Source organism: Haliaeetus leucocephalus, unplaced genomic scaffold (genome assembly GCF_000737465.1).
Source record: "Haliaeetus leucocephalus isolate CR32 unplaced genomic scaffold, Haliaeetus_leucocephalus-4.0 Scaffold195, whole genome shotgun sequence".
Classification (NCBI taxonomy): domain Eukaryota; kingdom Metazoa; phylum Chordata; class Aves; order Accipitriformes; family Accipitridae; genus Haliaeetus; species Haliaeetus leucocephalus.
Window position 1 is genome coordinate 754,133 of NW_010972631.1, and position 21,649 is coordinate 775,781.

The window sequence follows — 21,649 nt, forward strand, 5'->3', positions numbered from 1 at the left end:
CTGTTGCGGGAAGGGGGGGGTTCGGGACCGGGGGGGGGGGGGGGGGGGTGGACCAGTCCCTTCCAGGTCCAGTGCTAAACTCTGCTCCTGCTTCCCTGTTTAAAAATACCATGTAGAGCTTCCTCCACAAGCACTGTCCCTGTCTGCCAAGCTTCCCTCCTTTTGGCTTTTTATTTTATTTTTTTTTTAAATCAGTCTCTTTGCTATCTCTTTTTGCTCCTGCTGGCGCATTTTTGTTTTCCTTTATCTGGTTCCTCCCATCACCCTGCCGCCAGCAGGCTGGTGGCCTGTCTCTGTCACCCAAAGCTGTGCTCTTTCTCCCATGTCTTCATGCCTGGAATTTGCCGTGCCGCTATTAACCCAATGATTGCCCACGGCTAATTTATTTGCCATAAAAGCAAATCAAGTTGAGCCCAAAGGAGGTGCCCCTCCCTGCAAATCACAGTTGTCTTGTACAAGCACTGCTTGCAGGAGCAGTCGCTTCTGCATCATGCCCAAAGCACAAGCTTTGGGGTTTCTGCTTTGCCACAGGTTTGAGATTAAGAAAGATTTGGAGGCTGTGAGATGAGCAGGGTCTTTTGTACCATTAGTACGCTCAGGTTACCTCTAGAGACCTTGCAAGCAGTTCTTGCTTTGGTCATGGCACCAAGGGTTTCCTTACATCGGGGGGAGCAAAGAAAAATGCATCTAGACATGTGCACAATGTATGCGGGGACCCCGTCCTTGGTGTGCCTGGATCTTGGGTCTGTGGGCTGCAGCAGAGGTGTGCTCCCTGTGGCAGAAAGCCCCTCAGGTGCAGGGCCTTCTCTGCCTGAGGTTTAACTCAGCTCTTTGCCACACCACGTTAGGGTTTTTTGGCTAAAAGCAGGGCTCAGTCATAACCTAACATGGAAGCGTCCCAATCTTCTATGTCCTATTTATAGAGGGTTTTTTTCAAGGGAGGTCTAAATTGTACTTCATGTGGTTGCTGCCTGCATCTTTCTACTACTGCAAGCTGAGCAGTGATCGTGGTAAATTAGATCTGCCCTCACACTGATGGACTCTTGAGGTTTTTTCTGGAGTGAGGTGATAATTATGTTTTACTTTAAAAAATACCAGTTGTTCCACGGAACAAGAGCTTTGAAGCCATTTCTTACATTTTTCAGTGCTTCACAAATAGAAATGATTCTAAGAATAACAGCTTCATATATATATATATATTAAAAAAAAAAAGTTCCATTATTGCTGTTTTCCTTGTGAGACAGAGCATTACTCTCTGTCTTGGTGTTTAAAGCTGCAGCGAGACCCCTGAATTGCCAGCAACTCTATATCATGTGTGTCACCATCGATAGGGAAGAAGAATAGCTTTTAGAAAAACTATTTTTGTTACAGATGTGTAGACTTGAATTTATAGGTTCAGTCATGCTTCCAGGAGAGCATCTGTGAAAGTGAGATAGTTAGCTGGATGAAAGAGCTGGCAAGAGGAGTAAAACTGGCGGGGGGGACGACACCACAGGAGGGGGTAACACCTGAAAACATCCATCGGGAGAAGCGAAGCTGGGGGAGGTATGCAGCCATTAAACCTCACCAGTCCCTGACCAACTACTGGCTTCTTGCCGGCTTTTTTTAATTTTGAGTTGGCACTGCCTGGTGTATTTATTCCTACCCTTATTTACAACAAGCACTTTTTATAAGGCTCGGAAGTGAGCGAGCGCTTTTTCCAGCTCTCTGCTCTCCATGCCTGCTGGAACATCTGTACGCACACACTTTTCCTGTCTAAAGATAGTTTGAGCTAGTGTGCCCAAAATACAGCTTCAGGCTTCGGTTTGTTGTTGTCTTAGTAAGCATAAAAGTATGTTCTAATATTATGTCACTCCAGTTATGTATTTCAGCAGCTGCAGTCTATCTGCGTCCAGTTTGTCGGGAACGGCCTTGCTGCCTGGGATTTGTTTTTCCATGGCCCGAGTCCTGGGTCGCTTAGGTTGACTGAGCGTGTGCATTGCACTCTTTCTGTGAGGGTGATCGTTCTTGCCCAGTAGGATAAATCCGACAGGGTTTTCTGCAGGAATGACATGACCTCCTTTGACTGACCTCACGCTCTGCTGGCAATGCCATTTGACCAGCATCCCTTCCCACCCCCCACCGCTTCCCCTGCGGGTTCCTATCTTTGCAGGCCTTGCCGTGGTCGTGCAAAAAAATTCCCTCCCTTCTTTCTGCAGAGCTATCTCAATGTCAGATATTCCTGCTTTTGCTTCCCAAATTTCCTGACTTAATCTCTCCCCCTTCCTCCATCTAACACAGATGCAGTACACTCATCCCTTCTGCAGATATATGGGTTCCTGAAGAGTGCACTGAAAAAAAAATGGAATTTACTTAATGCAGACCATTGCTTATTTCTGTTTGTATTTTATTATATTTAGTTTAATGCATTGTAGCCTGTGCTGTGTGGTCATGAAGTTTAATCTTGCCTTCCCATCATGCACTCCCTGGGATGGGAGCTTTTTGCAACCTGGGGACCCAGGGAAAGGAAGCTCTGCTAAATGGCAAGTTGTGTTCCAGCTGCAGTTCTGGGTCAGCTGGTGTTTGGAAAGCTGAAACATGCTCAGATGTTTCAGGGGAAGCTGGTGGCAAAGGTAGAGAGGAGCACAGTAGTGACCAGGATCAGCAAATGCTAGAAGTTCAGGTATTTGTAAATGGATATCACAGTCCATGTATTTGTGTGGAGATTTGCATTTTTGCTGAAAAATGAAAAAATACACTAGGTGCCTTTATACATAAAGCAAAAAAAGTGACGTGATCATGCATGGTTGTAAAAGCTTTTATACTGCTGTAAGTTTGGAAATGTTAAGTGGCAAAGTGGATAAGTTATGTGGGTCATCTCAAGTGAGTGCCTATAAAAAAGGGCTTTGCAGCTCATCAGTTATTCTCTAAGGCTTGTTTTATGGAAAGGGAACTTTTGAAACTTTGAAGATTCTGATTTTTATCAGTCATATTCTTCATCTGTCCTTGGAGCGGCACAAAGGCAGGCTCTCCTCGCCACAGGAACCCAGCACGCTTGGTCTGAAGGAAGGTGGAGGTGTCAGAGCTTCCCTAGCAGAGCAGGCGGGTGTCCCTTCACCGCTGCTGGCCAGTTGGAGCCGGGAGAAGGCAGCAAGAAACCATACAGCTGGCATCCTGGTTACGACTCTCAGTGGCTGCCAAAATTGGTTTAAAATAGCTTTTAGTCAGAGAGCAATATTACAGATTTGTATTTGAGCTATTTGGACTTCACAAGGGCTGGAAACCGAGACGCCAAACAGTGCAGCTTGCTGTTTTTTTGATGCAGACTTTCACGTTGTGAAGTTTTTGTGGCATAAATTTAGATTTCAAGCTCTGGGCCGCAAGGCCTTCACTGTAAAGCATGCCGTTGTTCAGGACTGAATGTTTGCCCTTCTTTGGCATTTGGGTTATCATCATTTATGTTGCAGTGATGCCCAGAGGCCGAGTAGGTCAGGGCCCTGCTGCACTATGTGCTGGGTGAATGCACAGTGACAGCTTCTGCCCAGGGAGCCGGCAGCCCGATTTACTGGTTTCAGATGGCCGCTGCCACCAGCTGCTCAGGAGCGTCAGCTGCCGGGCCAGAGCTTACCAGGGACAGATAAAGCAGGGATAACTCAGGTGAGGCAGCCAAATGTGCACTGTAAATGCAGCTTACAGTCAGGATATCAGTGCTGCCTCCTTCGCCTGACTCAGCACATACGAATGCACAGCTTATTGTGTCAGTGACTATCATTATATGTTGCAAAGCCTTATAAGCCCTGGCCTACTATTTGGTCTCTGTCAACACCAATTCCAGTAGGACCGGTGTGAAAAAAAACTGTTAGAAACAGAAATAGCAATTAGAGGGATGTATTTTCTCCTTCCGAATGGGGAATCTCTCTGCCCTGTCCTTCCCCATGCTCTGTGCGCAGCATCCCTGGGTGAAGGACAGGGACTGGTGTCTGTGGATTCGAGGGAGAGGTTGAGCTGCAACAGTGAAGTGCTGGGAAACTTTTCCATGTTTATAGTGTGCCTTAGTCTGAGGCATGTGCAGGTTGGAAAAGAAAATAGGAAAGCTGGAAAGAAAACAAAACAATTGCAAATTCTTGAATACATTTCATAGCCCATTGGGTGCTATTTGTACCTTGTCTAGGAGGGTGCGAGGTGGTTTCTGTGGCATGTAGTCTGAACCATCAGTGTGATTCAGTTGTGCCTTTGCCACTAGGATTTGTCTGCAGTCCTTGGGAAGTAGGGCGGGTAAAGCCCTATCCCCCACCTTCCCTCACCAAGCAGTGTGTGTGCTGTACGCAGCACCAGTGTGGGTACAAGCTGAAGGAAAACTTCATTATGTTTGACAGTGCCTTTTTAGATGAAGTACTGCCACGATTGGCATGACAGCAGTGAATCCCAAAATTGGTTGATTGCAGAGAGAGACTTTAAACGGTGAAGACAGACGTGAGGTATAAAAAGAATTAAATGCTTAATTAATGGGTTTATACTTCCTACTTCTTGGAGCATGACTATTTTTCCTCTCTCCTGTTTTGTTTACTTTAAGGTGCCATATGTTCCACTTGAAACTGTATAGAAATTTGGTAAAGAAACCTGCATGTCAGAGTTAAGAGGGTTCTGAATTACGAGATCTACTAGATGAATATTGGACCTTTTTAATAGGAAAATGTTTTGGGCTACCAACATAAAGAGGTTATTTAGCCAATATTCTGTATCCTAACAACAGCACCTATACAACCATGCAATTACTCTTGCTCCTAAGGGACTAAAATGAGCCTGTTGCCTTAGCTTCGACTTCCCGTGGCAGTTCTCTCCCGTTTTCGTGGATTCCTGATAACATTTTTCATTAGAATTCTAGTTATGAATGTCAGCTTTTCTTTGGTGTCTCCTTCTGTTAGTTCCTTGCTTCCCACATGCTGTTTTATGTGAAGGTCTTTGTGAGTTGCTTAAAGGAGTAAAATCCTTCATGGTAATGGAGATGCTAACGTGCGTGACAGTTCTTATCCACCCAAAAAAGGCAGCAATTGACTTGTAGTTTTTCATATAAACTGATTTTTCAGTCAGAAAAGTTTTCACTTAGAGAAGGTAGCTATTAATTACTTATCTATCCATGTTTCAATATGCCACCATCTCGTTAAATTGCTCCCTTGTCTATTTCTTTCTGAAACTCTAAAGCACTCTTTTCTGCAGAACAAGCTCGATAACATCTTGACACTTCCCTAATGTTTTCAAATCCTGGTGGGTTTGAGTGAATTATTGGATTTATTTGAACTTCAGATTCAGGGCTTGTAAATATGCACAGATGAAAGCCAAAAAGGTTGAGAAAAACACACTTGCAGTTGCAAGTGCTAGATTTGGCATAGTTATCTTTGGCAACATGAGCCTCATCTAGTCCAGGAACTCAAGGGATCATAAACCTGTTGTGATACCAATAGTTGTCTTTTATTATGGTAGTAAGTACTCCCTCCACTATTGTTAGATCGGACCCTCGGGAAATGTAAAGGAAAGTGCAAGTCTCACCCAAAATGTTTTGGTACTAAGCAAGCCAAGCACTTGGAAAAGATCCTTATCTTCACTTCGCAGATGGAGGATGAGGTGAATGTACAAGACCAAGTTGCTGAAGAGGTCTGATGCAAGTGTTGCTTGGTGGGTTCTCATTTTCCAAATGTTAGTACAGAGCCTTAATGCAGAATGGCCCTGCTTTCATGGATCAGTACACTGCTTTTCTCTTTCCGAACAGCAGTGCTGCTACCCACAATGAGTCCACCCAAGCAATGAAGCTTTTAGTGATGGCCTTGCTAAGGATGATTTCAAGAACTGATTTCTGGTATTTTAATGGTCCAAGGATTTGGAAGGTCTGTGAAACCCTCAACCATGGTTTTATTTTAATGAAAGGATTTGTGTAGTGACATTAGAGCTATGTGCATGTAGCCATTAAGCAAAGAGAGCGAGTAGGTGGCACCTCTTTTGCTACTACTTCTGCCACTTCACTTTCTGAGTATAATGCTTCAGTTTAAGCGCTCCTACCATACCACCATCTCCTGGTGAGCACAGATGTTTGTTAACTGGCTCTGTGCAGGGGATGATCGGATCAATAGGTGTTTAGTTTATAAGTTTCACCTAGTCGTCTTGTTTTCTATTAATAACTTCGTGGTTTAATCCTATAAATATATTGTGCCATGCATCTCTCTATTTGGGGAGCTAATCCTGTTGTGGTAGGCATCTGTTTCAGGAGCAGCCTAGACAAAGCACAGCACATTCAAGTGCTAGCCTCCATTATTGTGCGTAGTGTGTTATATCGCTGGTATTATTGTAAAGTAGGAGTTCAGGAAGGGAAGATGTTATTTGCAGCGTCAACTCATTAAAAATATTCTGTACCGATTTTTCCAAAAGAATAAGCAGACCAAGCACAGTGGGCCCCGTGCCAGGGTATGTAATAGCTTTGCACAGCATCAGTTGAAGCTCCAAGTTGGATAAAAGGCAGCTTTTTATGGGTTTGTTGAGTATTCCTTTAACAAAAAAAAAAAAAAAAAGGTTTGTGTACAGAAGTAGCAAATTAATTCAGTTCTATCAGAAAGTAGGTCAGTGACTGACCTCCTGATAGCATGAGGCAGCAGTTTCTAGCAGAAGTGACAGCTCAGCAACATGAACCCTCCGTGTCTCCAGGAAACTTCTTTTGACAAATGTAAACACATTATATCCTGTATTCCTCTTACTTACTTGTTTTTTTAGCTGCTGCATTAGAAACCACAAACTGTCACTCTCCATCCCCTTTCTTCACCCCTTCTGGTCCCCAAAGGGAAATGCCTTGTAACGTAGCTAATAATTTTTGCAAGGCTGTGTAATGAGTAAGGCGTTCCAGCAGGGTTGGGTTTTTTTTTTTTGACAGCTGAAGTTGAGGACTGTAAACCAGACTTGACTAAAATCCAAACCAAAGTCTTTCCAATGGTGAGGGAAGTCATTGGGAAGACAGAAACTGGATTAATTTAGGATCCTTGTGTCCTGGTCTTGCTTTGCTTTCTGCTGAATGAAATTTTTGCGTATACCCACGTGCCGCTTCAACGTTTGTCTTGCCAACATTGGCGTCTGCATTGCTGAACAGACAGTGCTTTGAACACATCCTCGCTGCAGCCCAGCAACTCCTGAAACTGAGATGCTTTTTTAATTTTGGGGGAAGTACCAAAGAGTTGATAAAGGGGGTGGTGGCTCCTTGGAAATCCCATAAAGAAAAATTGCCTCAGAGGATATGGGGTGTATGTTCATCTTTTCATTGAGTTGTCTTCATCAGGAGGTATAAAAGATGGATCGTACACTACTACTGAACTACTTTGACTGGTATCTTTCCTACAGGATCAAAAGGTCAAGCCAGGTTTCCTGCTGCAGTGCTGTAGGTGAGACCAATCTCTGGAAAACTCTCGAGCTGGTTCTTTCTCCTGACTTGTAACCAGGTTGCACACACAAGGTAGCGCCACATGGAGTAGGTGGGAGGATTTCGGAATGTACTAACCAACCTGGTCTGATGTAAACATTTTTGCTAAAGATCTCATAAAACTTGACGTAATTTTCTTTGTTACCTAGTTACGTGAGGTGGCTCAAAAACATCCAGAGAATCCTATGGTCATTTATACAAATGCTGTACAAAGAGTGATTTTTGCCATGTGATAGATAAACCTCTAGAGCCCTTCAGCTGCACGTTCCATTTAACTGAATTTTTAACTTCATTTGTTTGGATGCACTGCGCTGCAGTAAAAGTTGGATGACATTGTCTCAGCCAGAAGTAGAGATTTGATTTGATGGGGATACATTTGTTAGAAACAAAATGCTGCTAGCTTTGATAAAGGTTTGATCTGAATAGATACAGGTCAAGCAAGAACTCAGCTGGTTTTATTTAACAAAACTATGAGAAGTTGGGGAAGAAGCAACTCCTGTGTCAATGAATGACATGCTTCTGTGCCAATGCTATAGGTAATGCTGGCATTGATCGTTAAGCGCCATACAATATATGTAAAGCTAAGGAAGTAATGAAAAATCTATTAGTGTATAGAGTTAGAAAAAATGGTAAAACAAAGGAGAGGGATGCCCATGTGCATGTGTGAGAGTACGCTTGTGTGCGGGAGGCAGACAGTTCCCAGTCTGCGTCCGGAGGGGTCCTTGTGCTTCCTTTTTGATGGAGCAGCAAAGGGGGAACACAGACGCTGGCTTTCAAATGATTAAACTCATCGTAGGGCCACCAAGTTTCTTCTGCTTGAAAGGGCTGGAAGCACAAGGCATGCTCCAGAGAGGCGTGGACAAAGATCTGATGCCTTTTCTCACTGTTCCATGGTTACAGAGAGATCGCTTCCAGTTGCTCCCTCTCCTGCACCGGGGAGGGAGGGTCAGGAAGGGAACGGCTGCTTTAGGGCCTGGGCTTTGCTGAGCAAAGCTTGCTGTGCAAACCTGGCACAGGTTGAGATCCTTTCAGTTCAAGGCAATTTGAGCATCTCAGTCCCTTCTTAAGGTTTAAGAACTGGAACCATTTTTGAAGCACAGACACACCCCCCTCCAAGTGGAAAGCTGCAAGGTTTCCCCCCACCCCCAAATGCTCGCAGGAGGTCCTGCCAGACTGTCCAGATAAGCTGCTTCCCTGTTTGCTGTGGGTGGCAGACCTCAGTGTAGCAGATATGACGTGGTGACCTTTGCAGCCATGTGAAGACGGGCGTAGAGCAGAGACAGGAAAATTGCCCACGGTGTAGTTAGTCACTGGTGCCACTTGCCTTGGCGGGGAGAGGAGAGGAGGCCCTCTTAAACCCCAGCAGCTGTGAAGTCTTTGGGTTAGCATCCTGTCCTCGCTGGTTGGAAGAGTGGTGCCCAGGGAATAAAAAAGCTGCAATCCTCCTTTTTTTTTTTAATTTCTACCCAGGGGAGTTTGTTTCACAGTCTGCATCCCATGCAGACAGTGACTACCCAGTGCATGTTCAGTATATATATTCAATATATATATATATTTACTGCTTTGGTTGCATGTGTGCGTCCTCAAGAGAGCAGGACAGCTTCATCTATTCCCTTTTGCTTTTGAAATCTTGGTGAGGGCTTTCTGGGGCAAACATCATCTTTATGGCTTTCTTCTAACGCCCTGCAAATAGCAGTGGGAGGGAGTGCAGCTGTGGGATCAGCCAAGACTCTGCCATCCTTCCCGTGATGAAACCTGAAGGGCAGAGCGGAGAGGTGCGATGCAGGGAGGCCACAGGAGATCCTTGGTCTGCATTTCCCCAATGTTGAACCTTCCTGCACTGGCCCTGTGTTGGTTAGAACAGGCACAAGCTCACACAAAGGACTTGGCAAGAAGGGCCCTTCTGCTTGCGGGTAGTTACTTCACATTCACAAGCTGGATCCACCAGGAAAAAACTTGTCACAAGTAAATAGATACTTTTTTCTCAAAAAAACCCTCAATAATCACCAAAAAAACCCAACAAAAAACAAAAAAATAACAGAAAACTCGAAGTCCCACTTTCTTCCTAATAGTATTCTTCACTGGGTTAGTGGGGATGTCTTGGGCTTTTTCCATCCCAAAGTAAGAACTCAGGGAGTTTTAAGTTCCTTGGATTTCCTTCTATACAGCAAAGAAGTAAAAATGTACAGGAGAGATTATATTTGGGCAGTTGAAATAACTTACAGTAAAACTTAAGTTTTTATTAGTTTTCCTTCAAGGTGGAGGAAAGTCAGTGTTATCTTCTGGGTAGTTAAGCTGAAGTTTTTGACTTAATAGTTGAATCATCTTTATTTCAACCTCAGTGATGCTCAGACAGAATCCAGTGAAATAATGCATTTCATGTGATGCACTGAAAATATTTATAAATTTTTGTTACTTTGGGGGAGGGAGGTAGGAGTTGCCACTTGAGTGCTTTTCTAAATGTACAGCAATCTAAGCTAATTAAGCATGGATGATATTATTCCAGTCAGCAGCACAAGATAATGTCCATCCTGACTGTTACGACGTAAATGTCCTTTGCTTCCATTAGATCTATCAGAGAGTAATATATGTCATTTGTCAGAGTAACATCTCAGGTGATGAAGAAATTCTATACAGGGTGTGTGAGTGTGAGCAAGTGAAGAGTCTGGATGAAATTTCATCTCCCCTTAATGTTTTGCAGGAGGTCTTTTTGGTTGATATTACGTGTTTTGAGTTTTGTAGGGAAATTACATGGATCACTCTTGCACTGATGCAGGCATGTGGCAGGTGGATCTGTTCTGCAAAGGTACAACATTGCCTCTCTTCAGGACTTAGGAACCACTCGAAGCATCTCTTCTTTGTACAAGTGTTAGGGGAAAAACAACAAAAAAAAAGAGATAATTAATTCCTTGTGTTGCCAAGTTAATTTCCTGAATGAATTTCCTCTGCATTCTCTGTGGTGTGTACTCTGAGAGGTGGTGGAGCTTAGGGAGAGGTATTCCAGAGCACTGAAAGTCCAGGTCACTGGTGCACAACATGAAGCAGTGGCTTTTACGTGCTCCTCATGAAGCCCATTTGGCAGACGCTGAGAGTGGTCCTTGTACAGTACTGTGCTTTGCTGCCCTGGGCTATTGCTAGCATTTCGATTTCTGCCTGGGGTTGGGCCCAGCCTGACTCCCTTTCTCTCCTGCATTGACAGTCTTCCTGTCCTGACCATCAACAGTGCTGGAGGTAAAACCAACCAACTGCTTCATTTAGTTGCTGGATCACAGTCCCTAGCTTACATGGGTGTCTCTGCAGAAGTGCAGAGGAACTTAATCCTCACAAGATAAGAAAAACAAAAATAACTTGAAGTTGTTGACACCTCAACCAAATGGATGCCTTGGTTATCTCCTGATGGTTTGGTTCTCTCTATCTTTGGCCTTGTTTCTTTAACCTTCATTTAGGCTAGTGTGAGGCTAACGTTTTAAGTTAGCATTGCCACCGAAACACCGCTTGTTTCAGCTGAGACCACTTTTGTGTCCGTTACTGATTCCAGGGTGTAAACTAGACAGATTATTTGTCCTGCCCTGAGGAAGAAGAGGAGGAGTTAAAATTTAAGAGCTGCCACTCATGGGCACGAGTGCTGACTAACACTTACTATCTTGAGTATACGGAAATCAATTTGGACCTTGTCTGATGAATGCTGCCGCTTTTTTTTTTCCCATATAGAGCTATACAGAAGAATCAAGAAATAAATGCGTTCGCTTAAGATAACATTGTGTGACAGCTGAGAACAATTAAAACTCTTACAACTATATTTTTTTTCCTTCCTCTCTACGGTAGGAGGGTGGCGTCTGCAGCTCTTAGTTGATACAGGGTATTTGTCACTGGTCCGATTTTATCTAGAACAAGTATTGTGCAAGGTTATTTATTTTACAGCCTTTTCTCCTAGTTTTGCACAACACACAGGTCTTTGTAGCTGGGAAGGGATTTTTTTTCGTTTTCCTGACTACAGTCTTTTTGGCAATAAACACACGCCTAACTGTAAGAGAAAAAACTTTCACAACCGAGCTTGTTTTGTGAAGCCCAAACATTTGTGAAGCTTACAAACCCTCAAACTTTGCATAATGTGCCCATCCCTGGTCTCAAACATGAGGTGGCAGAAGAGGGAAGTGTTACTTTTTTTAGCCAACAACTTATGACTGTGTCAACACATGACAATTTGTCAAAGCTTGCTGTAGCAGTGCTGTAAATTAATTTTTAGCATCAGTTGTGAGTGGTAAACACTTTGTGCAGTGTGAACAGCTCTTAGTACAGTGTGAGTTGTCAGCAGCTTGTGAACTACCCTATAAGAAAAAAAAAAAAGCAAAGGAGGGAAGGATAAAAGCTCGTATACTAGTACAAAATGGATCTGAGTCTGCAAAAATTCGACATGTGGTGGTAGTTTTTTTTCTCCTGCATACCAGTCAGCTCAACCTGGAAAATTTGGTTTTTCCATTAATAATAATCACCTGCAAAGTTGGGAAATCACAACTCTCCATCCTATGCACCAAGTAGTGCCTGATAGCAGACAGGTTTCTCAAGCTCGTGGTTAGATGAAGTAGAGCCCTCTCTCTACTCTTGGATTTTGCCTTTGCTTGCTTGTTTTAAAAGCAGAACATGTCCTGCAAATGCAAGCACAATCCTTTGTTGAGAAGTCTCACATAAACAACATTAAATGCCTGGAAAAAAAAAAAAAAGATGGCAGCCCAAAGATAAGTGATGAGGGCTGAGTGCGCTCTTTTCCTCACCTGTCCCCTTTCTGTTTCTCCTTGCCTATCCCAGCTGCTGTGGTGGAGCTGCAGTGATGGTTCATACAATAGCAGTTGACATGATGGAAGAAAATTATTTGGTACGAAAAGCCAGGGAATATGTATTGTAGGAAACAACTTTTCAGATACAAACCTATTTTAACCTGTCACTTCAGCAGAACAAGCAGTAATAACCTCCCAACCTAACAATGACTCTTAAGTTGAACATTAATTCACTCAGTTGTTGAATTGCTAACATGTCTACAACTTAGAAGTGAACACCCACTCAAGAGAGAGAAAAAAGAAGTTGGTGCCTGGAATTCCTAGCTTTGCTGAAGTCACCTACATTTTTTGGCGCTAATGCCGGTATTTCATCTTGTGTTTCCTGCAAATATTTTAAGTAGAACTAGACGAGAAAAACATCTGCGTGCGTTTGTTCACTGCTTTGATACGCTCAGCATGGGGCTTTTTTTCTCAAGTGCAGTTGCTCTCAGCTTCAGTACCCTAGGTAGGCTTTGACTGTGCCTTGGAGTTTGTTCCTGTAAGCAGGCAGCACACGTGAAGCTTGGCATGAGAACTTTATCGAGTCCTACTAAAGCTACTTTTAACCTGGTTATGGTTTTAAAAAGAAAGATGACTTTATTTGTGTATTCGCTCACAAAGAATTTTGGTTTTATTTCCTTTTCTAGATATAACTGTGGGTGCTGCTTGTATGAAAGAGCTGAGCCACACCATCCAGTAAACTGTCTAGAGCAGCAGTTGGCTTGCTTGGAAATCGCTTCCAGGACTGTGTTGTAAGTATTTCTGCAAAAGCAGCATCAAATGGTTTCTTCAGTTTTGGGGCATTTTTTAGATGTTTTGATTGTTCCTTATAATTTCGTAGTTTTACTCTAACATCTAGTAGGCAGTAGCAATGCATGTGGGAACACGAGCATTCCCATGTCTGAAGCATAGAGCTAAAGCCCTTTAAAGGCTCTTTGCTGACTTGCTCTAAAACTCCTGGCACAGTACCTGAACACTTCTGAAAACAGGCAGCTTACGTATAAGCCTAGAAAGAAATTTGGTAAAATACATATTGCTCTATTTTGTCATTCAGGCTGCGGCATGCGTGTTTTTTGAGTCTTCATCTCTGCCTGCATTATCACACTTCAGCATTTTACCTATGCTGGTATAGCCCTGCTAGGGCAAATGCTTTGTGGAGATTTTCATAAACAGTGATCTGCCTAACTCAATTTCAAATAGCCCATGAATAGCTGCGTTAACTGATCTGAAAAGAGCACAGGTTTGTCTCTTTGGACATGCTGTGGGTATGGCTAGGGAACTTCAGTAGGCTGTGAACGGCAGTGAATTTGGTCAGCTGCATCTGTCTCTGTGATGAGTGTGTGTTGATGAAAAAGACCCCATTTCAGGTTACAAGCCAATTGCATTGAGTATGGCATTAAGAACATGTTTGCACTTAAAATGAATAACATCATCCTAGAAAACTTCGAGATGTACACCAAGAAAACCTTATCGTGCCATTTATACAGTTCCTTTTGAAGGCATAATCCATTTGGGGATGTTTGTGACCTGAAATTTTATAACTTTTATTTCTTTTTATATTGCCTTCATTTTTCTGCTGCTGCTGATGCAGGTTATGAGAAGTATGATGTGAGAAGTATTTATGACTTAAGTGCATTTCCCTTGAAATGGCCTCTGATAATATGGTTGCTTCAGAGAGCAAGGGTGGGAGAGTTAGTGGCTTAGGGCTCAAATCACTTAGTTAAGCACATTATACAGGCTGCTCGCACTCCTCAGCACCTTGCAAAATACTCCCTACAGGTTACATTTGCTGTACATAAACTAGTTTTAAAAAAAAATATATATGCTAATCCCATCACCGAGTCCTTCAGTAAAGCAGTTGAGTCAGTCTTTTGGAATAGGTTTCTTGTTTGTGGATCTTTGTTCTGTGCAGTCAACTGACACACCTGGGTCACTCTCCAGGTGAGGTTGTGCTGGACAAAAATCCTTGTCTCAGGTCTGCCAGCAGTTATCTGCCAGATGCGCTGACTGCCATTTCATCCTTGCTCTGTGCCTACCAGACCCGTGGGGTGCCCAGCCCGATACTGCATGGGTGGACGTGAATGAGATGAAAAATGGACGTGGGTGCCGTCAGTGATGGGATACCTCAGCTATGGCAAATGGGCAGAGAACAAGTGAGGGAATTGCTTGGGAAATTAGGACTTAGAAAAGTCGTTAAGTTCTAAGAAAGTTTTCTGATTAGAAATTTAGAACAAGACAAAATGTTTGTTTTCAGCATCCTGCCTGTAAATGGTCTGTCAGCTTCTGGAATTTAGTCCTGACCCAAGCCGCTGCTGCTTTCATAGAATCATTTAGGTTGGAAAAGACCTTTAAGACCACCAAGTCCAACCGCTAACCTAGCACTGCCAAGTCCACCACTAAACCATGTCCCTAAGCACCACATCTGCACGTCTATTGAATACCTCCAGGGATGGTGACTCCACCACTTCCCTGGGCAGCCTGTTCCGATGCTTGACAACCCTTTCGGTGAAGAAATTTTTCCTAATATCCAATCTAAACCTGCCCTGGTGCAACTTGAGGCCATTTCCTCTCATCCTATCACTAGTTACTTGACAGAAGAGACTGACCCCCACCTCGCTACAACCTCCTTCAGGTAGTTGTTGGGAGCGATGAGGTCTCCCCTCAACCTCCTTTTCTCCAGACTAAACAGCCCCAGTTCCCTCAGCCGCTCCTCACAGGACTTGTGCTCCAGGCCCCTCACCAGCTTGGTTGCCCTTCTCTGGACACGCTCCAGCACCTCCATGTCTTTCCTGTAGTGAGGGGCCCAAAACTGAACACAGGACTCGAGGGGCGGCCTCACCGGTGCTCAGTACAGGGGACGATCCCTTCCCTAGTGCCGCTGGCCACGCTTCCAGCATGGGAGGCAGGACCACGGCTCCTGCGGGGGTGACGAGGGCTTCTGGGCCTTTCCGGCAGGGCAGGAAGCCGCGCTGCCCGCTGGCCCTGGGCTGGCACTGCCATAGAGTTGCCTGTAAGCCTTTCGGATGTTTCGAGGGGAACTTTTTGCTCTATTGCTGTTAGTGCTGAATTTTCATCCAGTTTATATCATGGCGTTTAAATCACTGTGGCACCAGGAGCTGGAGCTGTGCGTTTATTTAATTGACCCTGTGGTAGCTGCTGTTCATTTGGTAGAGCGGGTTCGGACCTGGTGTCGCGGGGCACACGCTACTGAGACAATCTCAGTTTTACCAATTCCTTGAAGGATTCACTATTCCAGCATGGCTTTCTGCCTCGTGTCCTTCCAGTTTAAGTGCATTAAACTGTATCTGCCACTCTTTAATGGTGGCAGAAGGCCACATATTGGCTTTCTGTGAAGCTTCAAACAGTAGATGCGTGCTTTTAAATAGTTAAATAAATGTTAATTATGATTCACAAATAGATTTTCCCCAACTATTAAGTAATATCAAACACTGAATTTTTCAATCAGTAATTGTTTTTCCAGCTACCGAGTGGGACCAAGTATTCAGTATTTTTAGAGGGTTATTTTTGCAGCTGTTCAGCTGCTTTAAGCATAAAAGTCGTGTTATTTTGTAGGGCTTGACAGCCCTGGATGCGCAGAGTGGGCACAAGTTACTGAAAGCCTGTGGTGGAATTGGAATGATGACAATCTTCTGATGCACCTTGGTGAGCTGAGGATAGTTTGGGCTGCATCCAGATAAGCTGAAAACAGCATATTGGGCACTTTCGAAAGTTTGTGGTTTTGCAGCATTTTCTCACAAAAGTCTGAAGTCTTTTTCTTTCTCACTGTGTTAGTTATTACACAGGTGGAAATTAGGTATTTTTTCCCCTCTCAAGATCTTGAGACTTTCTGTAAGGGATTCAGCCAGTGTGAATTATTTCATGAAGTAATGGTTTGACTTGTTGCACCTCCTTGCAAATAGTATAATACCACAGAATTTTGTCTTAGAAATATATATTATGTGCCTTTCACTGGAAGATCTTAAGATGTTTTCAAATATCAATTAAACCACAGATCATGATGATAATGGAAGAGACACAGTTCTCACCCATCATGAAGACTACCCTGGCTGTAAGCATATTGTTCACGTTTGCCCAGTGATTCATTAGCTAAGCCAGTAAAACATTCTAGGCAGCCCGATGTGGTGGCTTACTGGTAGCTGTTCTTCAGCCGATGGCTCATTTTGACATGATGCATAGCAGCATCAGAGCATTTACTTTGGAACTTACCTTTTTTGTGCATCTCCTTTCTCTGGTTTTCCTACCAGATCTGCTCTGCTGCCTCACAACGCTGCTGTTTGCGTAAGCAGTTGCTGTAATTCTTTGAAGCTGTGAATAAGACTTCTCCTTCTAAATATCACTGATGTGTTTTGATGAAGCCATAGTTGTGAGCGCCGGGTGCACAAACAAAGGACACTTAACACCGAGAGCTAGAGAGAGGCTGATGTTGGTAGAGGAGAAGACCAAACAGCTAAGGTTAAATTTTCTTTCATGTTCAGTTGTGTTGGGTTTTTAAGCCAAAACAAAAAAGCAGCAGAATAAAAAGCTTCCACAAAGCAGAAGTGTGAGTGAAATGAAACATAGTGGCTAGACAAATGAAAAAAAAAACCCCACATTCATTAAAAAACCCACCAAACTTAAATTTCAGAGCCCTGGTAGAAGAGGTGATCTGTCAGTCACCCAGCTTGGACTGGGCACCCAGCTGGAACTCATGGTCTGAGTTCAGTTCCCCTCCTCGTTCGCAGGTTTCCTGTGCATACTTGGGCAACCTCCTTCATCTGCCCCATGACTGACTTCCTCGTTTGCGCAGTGGAGATCATCCTCCTCCCGTTCATCAGGAGGGTGAAGCCTACTGATGCTGCTGAAAGACATGGATGTTGTGACGGGGAGAGCCACCCCAGGAACTAGAGTGGGAGGGATGTGCTTCCTTGCAGGGGATAATCACCCATGCTGCTTGCATTTCAATGTTCAAGAGTAGAGGAGATGATTTCCAGATCTAGACAGGGTTGGTTTTTTTCTTTCTGAGTCTTTCAAGCCTATTTCTTGTGGAGTTTGGCTGCCTCCGTTCAGCAGCAGGCATTTGGAGTATTCCCTGTCTCTCGCCTTTCTCTTCTCAGTCTGTCTGGCTTTCAGTCGTTCCTGTCTGCTCGACACGTGTGACCCACACAAACCCAATGGGATCAGAAACGCAGCTTCTGTCATCTCCCAAGTTACATGGAGATCTCTTGAAATTTAAATACAGTTTGTGTAATAAAGAAATGGAAGAATGCTTGAGCCTGATCAGAGAGTTACCAAAGGTGACCCTAGGAGCTGAGGAAGGTGGTACAAGGGAGTGGGCCATCACCTTCCAGGCCTCTTGGCAAGGAGTGCGCTGGCACAGTGTTGCTGTGTCTGCTGAGGGTGTCCAGATAGCCCATCACCACCATTGCCCTTCAGTGCCTCTGCTCCTCCACTCAGTCCCTGATAGACAAATATTCATTTAAGAGATTTTTATATGAATCTGACCCGGTGCCGATCCTAATTCTGAGTAAGGAATCAGAAATAACAAGCCATGTGCCTTTTGATGTGTCCTTTTATCTCCTGTGGATTGGTAGTTAAACTTTTCTCACCCTTTACAGGAATTACTTTTCTCTGGAAAGAGGGTGTGGAGTCTTGTACGTTCTTTTTCTTCTACAAACATGAGTAATGCTCTTCTTCAGCCACTGATGAGATCTTGAAAGTACAGGCAGGTTCGTATTCAGACCAGAGCCACTTTTTGTTTTCTGTTTGATTCTGCTACAACAGCTCTTGCTGTTTCCTGTCCTCCCACCTTTTTACTGCCTTCCCTTTTTTTTTCGTCTTGGTTTTACAAACCTTCCTTTGACCTGACCCTCAACTTTTTCTGAGCTGCTGGGGTTAATTAGAAATCCTCCTCTTTGGGACCTGTGTAGTCCTCCCATCCCTGAAGTATTTCAGTCTCCTCCTCCTCTGTGCCCACAGAAACACTTCTCCAGCCTTACCTTGAGATCCATACTCACCTGGACCTCTTTCTGCCACTGATACTCTTTATCCTGGCCCTTCCATGAGAAGTTCCTTCTCCATCATGACTCATGTCTGGTAGGATACCAAAGTGGCACAAGGTGTGCTCTTCCCTCCCAGGTCCTCCCTCCTCTGCTTGTTCCTTACTCCCAAATGGCAGCCAGCCTTTGTCTTGGGCAGGTTGGCTTTTCTTCAGTAACTCTCTCATCAAGTTACTTTCCTGTTTATTTTTCCCCACCATTTCACTGCACCCAGTTTTCCCTCTCTCCTGATTCATGAAACGGTTTGGTTTGGTCTGGTCTGATTCTGGTTTCTCATTTGGACCCTAGTTGACGGCAGCACGCAGCAGCCTAAATTCTGAGCCTGGGTGCTGAATGAGGGTCAGACCAGAGGTCCACCAGCCCTGCCTCTGACCGTGGCCACGGAGAGTGCTTGAGAAGGCAGAAGGCAGGTGTGGGTAGTGCCAGGCACTGAGGGGATGAGCTGGAGGGGCTGTGATTTAGAGCCCTCCATAAGCCTTGATGGACCTGGGAGCAGCCCCATTCATTTTCATTGACTTACTGCCATTTTGGATGAATAAAGAGCCCCCTTCTTACTCGGAGAGATGCAGTGCAACTCCAGGTTGACTGCTGCGTCTAATCCAAACCTCTAAGTAAGATGACTTTGAATTACAGGAAGAGCAATGTCTTGTCTCTTCTGAGGCCGGTTAGCTCAGAGTCCTCTGCCATGGGAAGACGTGGATAGTTTGAGACATGCTGCTGCTGACACTGGATGTCCCCTCTCTGCCTGCAATGGTCATCCCTTTTCCCAACCGGTAAAGCTGGGAATTCAGTCTGCTTACAGCTCTAAAGGACTGGTGCCTGAAAATACGGCAACTGCTTAGTTGTCCATTGCTGTTCAAGCCCGTGCCCAAGGTGCAAGTAACGAGTTATTGAGCTAATTTAGTTTTATACCAAAGAAGTGATTTTCTTCCTGCAAGTCAGGAAGGCTATTTAACGCAGTGTAATTGACTTTAGCTGTAAGATTCAATATACTTATCTAGGATTACGGTTCAATAAAATCTAATTGTGCCAAGAGCAACAGGAATTGTAGAAACACCCAAGGACTGTTTTCTGCCTTTCCCGTGGACACGCTGAGTTGGATGTCTTCTGATCCTTACAGTTTGGGTTACACTGCTGCTTGACCTGAGCATTGGCAGGAGCAGCTTGAGGTGGCACTGTTTGGCGTGGGGAGATGAAGCCAAGCACCTGAAATGATGGGTAGCCTTCTTCAGTCAGTTTTACATGAGTGACTCTCTCATTTCAGCGTGTCCTGCTGGTGTCGGGCTGGGGGAACGGGAAGTAAGCTGTGTCTGGTTTCATTATGATGGTGATGATAATAGGATCCACGAGGTAAATGAGATTAAAAGCTCTATAACATCGCAGGCCAAACTGTGCACAGAGAACAAAACCTGAAATCAGTTCAGTGCCTAAACATCCTTTTGTCTTGCCTCACCCAGTGTAGAAATAAATACGGGAAAACAAATATTTATTCAGAATTTCCTCTCACTATTTACCAAGTAGGAAGCTGTGTTAAGCCCATTTCTACATAGAAACATTTACTGGCCATCGTGCATTGGCTTTTCTAGCTGTGTGCTATAATTGTGGAGAGCCTTTGCGCCCAAGCATTCATTAATGAGTTCTTCATCAGCCACTCTGAACAAATGGGAGAGCATTGGATTTAATTTTTCACTTGCAAAGCTTCGGGAAAAAGTACAGACCTTTTCAGTGGAAGGAGGATACTGGCACAGGTAATGAGTAATTTGGGATGATGGCTGAACAGACAGTGTGGCAAGTGTCCTTGTCACATGCTGAGGCACAAATTTTGTTATTATTTCTTCACAGAGATACCTCCCAAACCACAACCCTTGATCCAAATGTGAGCTGATGTCATTAGGAGTGCTTACCTACCACCATGCTTATTTTCTCCATTATTTCTTCAGAGTATTAATTATACTGTTGCAAGCAGGAAAGGAAGAATATAATTTCAGATCAAACTAACAGATTTGGCTGGTTCTGGTACACTGACTTCATAAGCAATAAAATATTATAACATTGCTTGGTACAGCACATGCTGTACTAATCATTCGCTATGCAACTGCCTATTTTTTACATCATTTTAAACAAATGCCAGGACTACAGAGAATAATAAAACAAGATAATCAAGGCAGAACAGGCAGGTTTTGTGGTATGAGTTCAAAACAAAACAAAACAAAACCCTCCAAAAGCCATGAGAATTGGAAAGAGAGGCTCATTCACGTGACAAAGTTAAGCTGTAATTCCTGGGCGCAGAGAACATTTTTCTTACAGGAACGAGCAGTGAGTATGGATTGTACTGGACATCTCTGAAGCTGGCATAGCCACAGTTTAAGAGCAGAGAAGGGAGCTTGCTAAGAAAATCATTCTTTTTTCTGGTTATGGAGTTGGCTTTGATTCTGGCCTAATGGCTCTTACTACTGCTTTGGGTGGTAGTTAACTGGGATGGTGACAATACTGATACTGAACTTCTGTTTTCAGGTGGCATGAAATGGAAGAAGAAATTCATGGAGTGCCTAAGTTTTCTGTTCGAGTTGAGCTGTTAGGGAGAACTAGATAGACATTTAAAATACAATCTTTGCTGGTTTAGTTAACTTCATGAGGTGATGAACCCTGTCTTGCTTTGTTTCCCGTGTCTTTATTTTTCTCATTGTGACATTCAAGAGTTGGTGCAAAATTAACTAAAAAGCAGATACAAGTGGCACTTCAAATTTTGCCCACTTAGCTTGCATCAAAACACTAATGTACGTTTGTACACAACCTGCTGGTATGCAGCGCCGGACGGCAAATGGTTTGTTAGTATTGGCAGTGCTCTTATGAAGCCAAATACGATTCTTTTACTTGCTGGCCTGAGAGTGCAAAGTGCTTTTAATTCCCATTCAATTTTTCTCTGCTTCTTCTGTCTTCGTATTGCCACCCTTGTGCCTTGGAATAATAAAACTTCAAAAATTTTATAAAAGTCGCAGTTGAAAGCATGTGTTATCCTAGGTCAGGCAGATAAAACCAATGCTAAATGCAGTCTCTTCTCAAATCTGGCCGAAATAGTGTGTTTCGTCACATTTTGGGAGTGTGGCTGTCTGTTTCTCTCAGCTGAAGTAGGTGAAAGTTGTTCACAAAAATACGAGATTCCCCCAAACTGTTGCAAGGTTGATGATACTCATTGGATTCTGTGCTGAACAGAGCTAAAGCTATATGCTTCTGGACATTATTTCTAAATCACAGTTGATATTACATCTTGTTTAGTATTGTCATAGGTTTGTTTCATAAGTGTAGCTCTGCAGTCATTTCTTCTTTCAAAAGAGCTGTGTAAA

At 43.8% G+C, this 21,649-nt stretch overlaps 1 protein-coding gene across 1 annotated transcript in view; it reads left to right on the forward strand.

Moving 5' to 3' along the window:
• BACH2 (BTB and CNC homology 1, basic leucine zipper transcription factor 2) overlaps positions 1 to 21,649 on the forward strand; it is a 148,795-nt gene that overhangs the window by 30,113 nt on the left and 97,033 nt on the right. Inside the window, exon 2 of the mRNA XM_010565678.1 lies at positions 12,897 to 13,005. The gene's annotated coding sequence lies outside the window, so the exon portion shown is untranslated. The remainder of the gene's footprint in view (positions 1 to 12,896; positions 13,006 to 21,649) is intronic.